This window comes from Muntiacus reevesi, chromosome X (genome assembly GCF_963930625.1).
Source record: "Muntiacus reevesi chromosome X, mMunRee1.1, whole genome shotgun sequence".
NCBI classification, from domain to species: Eukaryota; Metazoa; Chordata; class Mammalia; order Artiodactyla; family Cervidae; genus Muntiacus; species Muntiacus reevesi.
This window is the reverse complement of record NC_089271.1, coordinates 71,091,325-71,102,050: the sequence shown is the minus strand read 5'-3', so window position 1 is coordinate 71,102,050 and position 10,726 is coordinate 71,091,325. Positions and strand designations below refer to the sequence as shown.

The window sequence follows — 10,726 nt, the reverse complement described above, 5'->3', positions numbered from 1 at the left end:
ATGTAAATTATCATATGTGAAATGAATCGCCAGTCCAGGTTCAAGGCATGATACAGGGTGCTTGGGGCTGTTTCACTGGGATGACCCAGAGGGATGAGATGGGAAGGAAGTTTGGAGGGGGGTTCAGGATGGGGAACATATGTACGCCCATGGTGGATTAAAGTCAATATATGGCAAAACCAATAGAATATTGTAAAGTAAAATAAATAAATAATTTTTTAAAAAAATTAGGAAAACATGGCTAAGATTGTCAAGACAGAAATCATGGTAATATTTTAATAAACACTTAAATGATTTGATGGTTTAATATGACAGTTTAATAGACATCTAAATAATAAGCATTATAAGTGGCTTAATAAATATATTTTGAAAAAAGCATCAATTCTTTGGTGCTCCGCTTTTTTTATAGTCCCACTCTCACACCCATACATGACTACTGGAAAAACAATAGCTTTGACTAGACGGACCTTCACTGACATAGCAATGTCTCTGCTTTTTAATATACTGTCTAGTTTGGTCATAGCTTTTCTTTCAAGGAGCAAGCATCAAATTTCATGGCTACAGTCACCATCTGCAGTGATTTTGGAGCCTCCCAAAATAAAGTCTGTCACTGTTTCCATTGTTTCCCCATCTATTTGTCATGAAGTAATGGGGCCAGATGCCATTATCTTAGTTTTCTGTTTGTTGAGGTTTTTTTTTTTTTTTTCATTTATTTTTATAAAATTATGGAATGCTTCACGAATTTGCGTGTCATCCTTGCGCAGGGGCCATGCCAATCTTCTCTGTATCATTCCAATTTTAATATATGTGCTGCCGAAGCGAGCACTGTATTTTGAGTTTTAAACCAACTTTTAACTCTCCTTCAATTTAATCAGCGGGCTCTTTAGTTCTTAACTTTGTGCCGTAAGGGTGGTGTCATCTTTGTATCTGAAGTTATTATTATTTCTCCTGGCAATCTTGATTCCAGCTTGTGCTTCATCCAGCCTGGCATTTCTTGTGATGTACTCTGCATATAAGTTAAATAAGCAGGGTGACAATATACAGCTTTGACGTTCTCCTTTCCCTATGTGGAAGCTGTCTGTTGTTACATGCCCAGTTTTAACTGTTGCTTCTTGATCTACATACAGATTTCTCAAGAGGCAGGTCAGGTGTTCTGGTATTCCCATATCTTTAAGAATTTTCCAACAAAGAAGTTTGTTGTGATCCACACAGTCAAAGTCTTTGGCATAGTCAATAAAGCAGAAGTAAATGTTTTTCTGGATGTCTTGCTTTTTTGATGATCCAAAGGATGTTGGCAATTTGATCTCTGGTTCCTTTATATGTGTGTGTGTGTGTGTGTGTGTGTGTGTGTGTGTGTTTGTGTATACATGTATATATATATATATATATATATATATGTATATGTGTATATATATGTATGTATGTATGTGTGTGTGTGTGTATGTAAACTTTTCTATTGTGCTTGATAAAAACTTGAGAAAGAATATCCCCCCCCAAAAGAAAGATAAATTGGAAAACATAAACTAATGAAATCAAAGCACTGAATATGAAATAGAAAATGTGAAGCAAACTAGATAAAAGTAAAAGGTCATTATATAGCCCATTTGTTTTTAACATGACTGCTCATTAGACATATGTCTGGTGGTTTGAAGGAAGAAAAATACCTGGTCAAAAAATTCCAAAATAATTCTGATATGCATCTTGATTTTAAAGTGATTACAGGTTTTTCTGTTAAACAGTAGTTTTATTGGTATATAATGCTATTATTTTTCTGTTGACCAATCATGAGACAATGATATTAAGTGAATAATAGTTACATAATCACAATAGTAAGAGATGTTTATCAGTTTTTACCATCAATGGCCAGATAATAAAAGATAATTACAATTGCAAGCCATGATGGGAACATGATTAACCTAACAATATAAAATAATTGCATACAATTTGAAGGGTTAAGCAGAGTGACACAGTAAGTGGAAGTGCATACATGAACATGTTTTCATCTGCCCAGCCAGGCTATGTTTTTTGGTTTGTGCATTTAATCCATTTACATTTAAGATTATTGATATGTACAATCACCTGGAGGATGGCATGGCAACCCATTCCAGCATTCTTGTCTTGACAGAGGAGCCTGACAGGCTACCACCCATGGGGTTGCAAAGGGTCAGACATGACTGAAGCAACAGCATACATGCACATGATCCTATTACTACTTTATTAATTGTTTTAGATTTATTTTGTGTAGGTTTTTTCCTTCTCTTGTTTCCCGCCTAAAGAAGTTCCTTTAGCATTTGTTCTAAAGCTGGTTCAGTGGTGCTGAGTTCACTTAACTTTTGCTTGTTGGGAAAGCTTTTCATTTCTCCATCAAATCTGAAGGAGAGTCTTGCTGCATAGAATATTCTTGATTGTAGGTTCTTCCCTTTCATCACTTTAAATATGCACTTCCTTGATTGTATAGTTTCTGTTGAGAAATCAGCTGATAACCTGATAGATTCATTGTATGTTATTTGTCATTTTTCCCTTGTTGCTTTTGATATTTTATCTGTGTCTTTAATTTTTGCCAGTTTGATTACTATGGGTCTCAATGTATTCTTCCTTAGGCTTATCCTGCCTTGGACTGTCTGTGCTTTCTGTATTTTGTTGAGTATTTCACTTCCCATATTAGGGAAGTTTTCAGTTATTATCTCTTGAAATATTTTCTTGGGTCCTTTCTCTCTCTCTTCTTTGGGGGCCCCTATAATGCAAATGTTAGTGCATTTAATGTTGTTCCAGAAGCCTCTTAAGATGTCTCCATTTTTTTCATACTTTTTTCATATGCTGCTCTGTGGCATTGATTTCCATCATTCTTTCCTCTAGGTCACTTATCTATTCTTCTTCCTCAGTTATTCTGCTATTGATACCTCCTAGAGTATTATTCATCTCTGCTTGTTCTTTAGTTTTTTGGTAAATATTTCTTGCATCTTCTCCATTCTGTTTCTGAGATCCTGGATCATCTTCATTATCATTATTCTGAATTCCATTTCTGGAATGTTGCCTATATCCACTTCATTTAGTTTAGTTTTTTTTTTCTTTTTTTTTCCTGGAGTTTAGTCTTGTCCCTTCCTCTGCAATATAACTCTGTTTTTTCATCCTGACTGACTTTCTATAATGTGGTTTTTGTTCCCACTGTGGGATGCAGTTCTTGCTGCTTCTGTCTGCCTTCTGGTGGATGAGGATAAGAGGATTCCGTCAGCTTCCTGATGAGAAGGACATTGGTGGGGGAAAATGGGTGCTTCTCTGTGGGGAGGCCCTGCTCTGTAAAGCTTTAATCCAATTGTCTGCTGATGAGTGCTGCCTCCCTGTTAGTTGCTTGGCCTCAGGCAACCCAGCCCTGGAGTTCTATGGCAGGGTTAATGGCAACCTCCAAAAGGGCTTATGCCAAGGGGGATCTTCCTGGACTGCTGCTGCCAGTGCCCCCAATCCTGTGGTGAGCCCCTGCTGACCCATGCATCCACATGAGACCCTCCAACACTAACGGGTAGTTGTGGTTTAGTTTCCTATGGGTTCATTGCTCTTTCCTCTGGGTCTTGGTACAAGCAAGATTTCATTTGTGCTCTCCAAGACTGGAGTCTCTGTTTCCCCCAGTCCTGTAGAAGTCCCATAATCAAATCCTGCTGGCCTTCAAGGTCAGATTCTCTGAGCATTCCTGTTCTCTTTGTTAGATCCCAAGGTTGTGAAGCCTGACGTGGGACTCAGAATCATGACAACAATGGGAAAACTTCTTTGGAATGATTGTTCTCCAGTTTGTGGGTCTCCCACCAGTGAGAATGGGATTTGATTTTATAATGATTGCACCCCTTCTACTGTCTCAATGCAGCTTATTCTTTGTCTTTGAATGTTGGGAATCTTTTCTTGGTGGGCTCCAGCATTGTCGTGTCAATGGTTGTTCAACAGTTGGTTTTGATTTTGGTGCTCTTGCAGGAGGAGATGAAGGCACATTCTTCTACTTTGCCATCTTGGCATTATGTCGATGTCTTTTTAATATGCCATCTAGGCTAGTCATAGCTTTCCTTCCAAAGAGCAAGTGTCTTACTTTTCTGACTGTAGTCACCATCTGCAGTGATTTTGGAGTCCAAGAAAATAAAGCCTGTGACTGCTTCTACTTTTTCTCCTTCTATTTGCCATGAATTGATGGGGCAGAATGTTACAATCTAAGTTTTATTCATGTGAGTTTCAGGCCAGCTATTTAACTCTCCTCTTTCACTTTCCTCAAGAGGCTCTTTAGTTCCTTTTCACTTACTGTCATTTGAGTTATACCATCTGCAAATTTGAGTTTGCTGGTGTTTTTACTGGTGATCTTGATTTCAGCTTGTGCTTCATTCAGACTGGCATTTCACATGATGTATACTGCATATAAGTTAAATAAGCAGGGTGACTGCATATAGACTCAACTTACTCCTATCCCAATTTTGAGCCAGTCTGCTGTTCCATGTCTGGTTCTAACTGTTGCTTGTGAACTGCATAAACTTTTCTCAGGAGATAGGTAGGGTGTACTAGTATTCCCATCTCTTTAAGAATTTTTCACAGTTTGCTGTGATCCACAGTCAAAGGCTTTAGGGTAGTCAATGAAGCAGATGTATATGTTTTTCTGGATGCCCCTTATTTTCTCCATGATCTAATGAATGTTGCCAATTTGAACCCTGGTTCCTCTGCCTTTGATTCCCAAGTTGTACATGTGAAAATTATCAGTTCACGTACTGCTGAAGTCTACCTTGTAGGATTTTGGGCATAATCTTGCTAGCATGTGAAATGAGTGCCTATATATGGTTGTTTGAACATTCTTTGGCATTGCTCTTCTTTGGGATTGGAATGAAAACTGATCTCTTTCTGGTCCTGTGGCCATTTCTGAGTTTTCCAAATTTGCTGGCATATTGAGTGCAGCACTTTAATAGTAAAAGCTTTTAGAGTTTTAGATAGCTCAGCTGGAATTCCATCACTTCCACTAGCTTTGTTCAGTAGTAATGCTTAGTTAAGGCCCACTTAACTTCACTCTCTAGGATGCCTTGCTCTAGGGTAGTGACCTCACCCTTGTGATTATCTGGGTCATTAAGACCTTTTTTAAAGACTTCTTCTGTGTATTCATGTTATCTATTCTTAATCTCTTCTGTTTCTGAAACTCCAATACCTTAGCCACCTAATGAGAAGAACTGACTCATTGGAAAAGATCCTAATGCTGGGAAAGGTTGAAGGCAGGAGAAAAAGGGAACAACAGAAGATGAGACGGTTGGAGGGCATCACTGACTTTATGGACATGAGTTTTAGCAAGCTCTGGGAGTTGGCAATAGACAAGAAAGCCTGGCATGCTGTACTCCATGGGCTCACAAAGATTCGAACATGAATGAGTGACTGAATTGAAAACTGACAAAGGAATGCAAGTAAATTCTCTGTATTGATTTTGTATCCTGCAACTTTGCTAAATTCATGATTAGCTCTAGTAATTTACTGATAGTATTTTTAGAGTTTTATATGTATAGTACCATGTCATCTGCAAACAGTGAGAGTTTTATTTCTTCTTTTCCATTTTGAATTCCTTTTATTTCTTTTCCTTCTCTGATTGCCAAAGCTGGGACTTCCAAAACTATGTTGAATAATAGTGGTGAGAGTGGCACCCTTGTCTTGTTCCTGATCTTACAGAAAATGCTTTCAATTTTTTACCATTGAGAATAATATTTGCTGTGGGTTTGTCATATATGGCCTTTACTTCAAGATCAAGCAAGTCAATCCTAAAGGAAATAAACCCTGAATATTCCCTGGAAGGATTGATACTGAAACTGAACCTCCAATTGGTTCTCTGATTCAAAGAGCTGACTTGTTGAAAAAGCCCTGATGCTGGGAAAGATTGAAGGCAGGAGGAGAAGGGGATGACAGAGGATGAGATGGTTGAATGGCATCACTGAATCAGTGGACAGGAATTTGAGCAACTTCTGGGAGGTAGTGAAGGGAAGCCTGGTATGATTCAGTCCATGGGGTCTCAAAGAGTTGGACTTGACTGTGTGACTGAACAACAACAGTGTTCTTATTTCCATTTTTTTTTAGTTGCTTGGGATTTGTTTCTGTAGGTATTCCTCTTCTCTAATGTTTCCTGTCTATCTAACTCCTTTAACATTTATTGTAAAGCTGGTTTGGCGTTACTAAGTTCTTTGAACTTCTGCTTGTCTGTAAATCTCGTGATTTCACCATCAATTTTCAAAGAGGTCCTTGCTGGGTAGAGTAATCTTGGTTGTAAATGTTTCCCTTTCAGTACTTAAATATATCCTGCCTTTCCCTTCTGGCCTGCAGAGTTTCTGCTGAAAGATCAGCTGTTAAGCATAAGGGATTTCCCTTGTATGTTACTTGTGGTTTTTCCCTTGCTGCTTTTAATATTCTTTCTTTGTGTTTAATTTTTTAAAATTTGATTAGTCTGTGTCTTGGCATGTTTCTCCTTGGGTTTACCATGTATTGGACTCTCTGTGCTTCTTGGACTTAATTGACTATTCCTTTCCCAGGTTGAGAAAAAATTTCGACTATAATTTCTTCAAAAATGTTTTCATACTCTTTCGTTTTCTCTTGTTCTTCCAATACCCCTATAATATAAATATTAGTGCATTTAATATTGTCCTAGAGGTCTCTGAGATTATCCTCAGTTCTTTTCATTCTTTTTCCCATATTCTGCTCTTCAGCAATTATTTCTACCATTCTGTCTTTCAGCTAACTTATCTGTTCTTCTGCCTCAGATATTCTGCTATTGATTCCTTATAGAGTATTTTTAATTTCACAAATTGCATTGTTTGTCTCTGTTTAGTCTTTATTTCTTCTAGATGTTTGCTAAGTGTGTCAATTGACTCTTGCATTTTCTCCATTGTATGTTCAAGGTTTTGGATCATCTTTGCACTCAATATGTCAGCAAATTTGGAAAACTCATCAGTGGCCACAGGACTGGAAAAGGTCCGTTTTCATTCCAATTCCTAAGAAAGGCAATCCCAAAGAATGTTCAAACTACCGCACAATTGCACTCATCTCACACACTAGTAAAGTAATGCTCAAAATTCTCCAAGCCAAGCTTCAGCAATACATGAACCGAGAACTTCCAGATGTTCAAGCTGGTTTTAGAAAAGGCAGAGGAACCAGAGACCAAATTGCCAATATCTGCTGGATCATCAAAAAAGCAACAGAGTTCCAGAAAAACATCTATTTCTTCTTTATTGACTACACCAAAACCTTTGACTGTGTGGATCACAATAATCTGTGGAAAATTCTGAAGGAGATGGGAATACCAGACCACCTGACCTGCCTCTTGAGAAACCTGTATGCAGGTCAGGAAGCAACAGTTAGAACTGGACAAGGAACAACAGACTGGTTCCAAATAGGAAAAGGAGTATGTCAAGGCTGTATATTGTCACCCTGCTTATTTAACTTATATGCAAAGTACATCATGAGTAATTCTGGGCTGGAAGAAGCACAAGCTGGAATTAAGATTGCTGGGAGAAATATCAATAACCTCAGATATGCAGATGACACCACCCTTATGGCAGAAAGTGAACAGGAACTAAAAAGTCTCTTGATGAAAGTGAAAAATGAGAGTGAAAATGTTGGCTTAAAGCTCAACATTCAGAAAACTAATATCATGACAACTGGTCCCATCACTTCATGGGAAATAGATGGGAAAACAGTGGAAATAGTGTCATATTTTATTTTGGGGGGCTTTAAAATTACTGCAGATGGTGACTGCAATCATGAAATTAAAAGAAGCTTACTCCTTGGAAGGAAAGTTATGACCAACCTAGATAGCATATTGAAAAGCAGAGACATTACTTTGCCAACAAAGGTCTGTCTGTTCAAGGGTATGGTTTTTCCAGTGATCATGTGTGGATGTGAGAGTTGGACTGTGAAGAAAGCTGAGCACCGAAAAACTGATGCTTTTGAATTGTGGTGTTGGAGAAGACTCTTGAGAGTCCCTTGGACTGCAAGAAGATCCAACCAGTCCATCCTAAAGGAGATTAGTCCTGGGTGTTCATTGGAAGGACTGATGCTGAAGCTGGATTCCAATACTTTGGCCACTTCATGCGAAGTGTTGACTCATTGGAAAAGACCCTGATGCTTGGAGGGATTGAGGGAAGGAGGTGAAGGGGAAGACAGAGGATGCGATGGCTGGATGGCATCACCGACTCAATGGGCATGAGTTTGAGTAAACTCTTGGAGTTTTTGTTGGACAGGGAGGCCTGGTGTGCTGTGGTTCATGGGGTCGCAAAGAGTTGGACATGACTGAGTGACTGAACTGAACTGAACTTACTATCATTACTCTGAATTCTTTTCCAGATAGTTTGCCTACTTTCTCTTTTTTTTATTTGGACTTGTGTTTTTTTCTAGGTTGCTCCTTAATTTTTGCAATATTTATCTGCCTTTTCACTTTTTTTTTTTTAAACAGACCTCCTTTTCCTAAGCTTTGAAGTCAAATATCTTTTTCCTTTGGATTTCTTCTTTCAATAGGTATGGTTGCTCCAGTTGTTTGTGTAAGCTTCATGTTGGGTGTGACTTGTGCTTGCTTTCTGGTGGGAAGAGGTCAGTTTTTTGTCCCTCTGATGGGCAGGGCTGTGAGGTAGCAGTCATGTCTGATGATGATTTGATTTGTATTTTTGTCTTTGTTCTTTGTGAAAGGTTGTTACTGGAACCACTAAAAAACGCTGGGATTCTTGGCCTCCAGAGGAGAAGAATTCAATCCGGGGCCAGAGACGAGACTTGATTGCTCAGAGCTTTTGCACAATAGAATTTTATTAAAGTAGAAAAGGGATAGAGAAAGTTCTTGACATAGACATCAGAAGGGGGCAGAAAGAGTACCCCCTTGCTAGTGTTATCAATGGAGTTATATACTCTCCAATTAGTTATTACAATGAATCAAAAAAAATGTCTGGAGGTTGTGAAGACCTCACCAACCTACTCCCATAATTTATATTTTAAGATAACAGGATTAGCCAGAAGTTTTTTTTTTTTTTTTTTCCATACACTGTCCTCAAGCAGGACACATTATTGTTATATAATCCTAAGGAAAGTAGAGGGGGAAAAAAGTTTGTCCTTTCTTCCTCCTTGAGAATTCCACACCCCTCTCTCCTTGGGGACCCCTGGACTTCTTATCAATCTACCTAGGAATTGACTCTCTCATTTGGATGAGGCATCATGAACTGGGTGCTGCTGGTAGTTGAGTTTTAATAGATGTGGATGCCTTTGTGGGAATTTTTGATAACTGATACTCCCTAGAGTTAGGGGTTCTCTAGCAGTCTGGGACCTTGGAGTCAACATTACCACTCCAAAGGCTCAGGGCCTGATCTCTGGCCAGCAACTGAAGTTTCCACAGGTGGTTTGTTATGGTGTTAAGTGGGGTTAAAAGAAACACTCAAAAATAAGAAACAAAAGATGTACCAAAGACAAATGGCAAATAAAAAATCAGGTAAATAATACAAAAATAATGAAATATGCACACATACATATATACCCATAAACAAAACCAAAGCAGTTCCCCCAATAAACAAACAAACAAACAAATAAATAAAATACAATACAGTAGGTTGACCCAGCTGCAGAGGAAATCAAATATGATATCAAGGTGAGGGCGGGATGTTTCGAAAGAACAACATGTATATTATCTATGGTGAAACAGATCACTAGCCCAGGTGAGATGCATGAGACAAGTGCTCGGGCCTGGTGCACTGGGAAGACCCAGAGGAGTCGGGTGGAGAGGGAGGTGGGAGGGGGGATCGGGATGGGGAATACGTGTAACTCTATGGCTGATTCATGTCAATGTATGACAAAACCCACTGAAATGTTGTGAAGTAATTAGCCTCCAACTAATAAAATAAAATTAAAAAAAAACATAACTAAATAAAGAACGAACTGGAACATAAATTCAAAGCAAGGTGCCAACTGGAGAATAAAGCAACAAATACAAAACAACCTAATAACAAGGTGAGAAAGAGAAAGAAAAGGTAGAAAAGAAAGAATAGAAATGCAAAGTTAAATCGAGGGAGATAAAGAAGATTTATATATATTAAATAACAACTACAACAGGAAAAATACATTAGGAAAAGCAAACGAAAGCATAAGTGTAGAAAAATAACAATAAATTTTAAATTTTTAAAAAAAGAGAGAAAAAAGGAAAACCCCCACAGAACTGCAAAAGGCCAGCATAAAGTCAGAAATATATAAAATAAATTAAAAGTGTGATTAAAAATTCTCTAATGTTTAGATTTAATAGTATTAATAAAATCAACAACTACAACAACAGAGGGAAACAAATGAAAAAATCAAGAAACAACTACAGAACAAGTCAAAATATAAGAATAATGAATGTTTTTCTTGAATGTCAGCTGTCAGCATTGTTTCCATTGCTGTGAGTCACAGTCTACTTCACGTCCCTAAGTTGCTCTCCAATACTGGTCTGGTCTCTGGACTTGCTGTGGGGGCAGCTCAGATGCTAATCTCATCCTATTCTTGTGTGTTCTTGCCTCCTGTGTCCACAGCTGTCAGAACTAATGCATTTTCTTTTGTGGGGAGTCTCATTGTCCTTTTATATATTCCACAGACACAGAATCTACCTAGTTGATCATGTGGATTTAATCTGCAGCTTGTACAGTTTGTGGGAAAGTTTTGGGCCATCTTCTTTAGCTGCACCACCTCTGGGTTTCAGTTGTGGTTTTATCTCCATCTTTGCATGTGA

The 10,726-nt window shown here is 38.2% G+C and overlaps 1 non-coding gene across 1 annotated transcript; it reads right to left on the bottom strand.

The window, feature by feature from the left end:
* Nucleotides 1-719: 719 nt before the first annotated feature.
* On the bottom strand, nt 720-826 carry LOC136154851 (U6 spliceosomal RNA). The gene has a single exon (XR_010660559.1). It is a non-coding gene; the product is annotated as a U6 spliceosomal RNA (small nuclear RNA).
* Between the last annotated feature and the right edge of the window lie 9,900 nt (nt 827-10,726).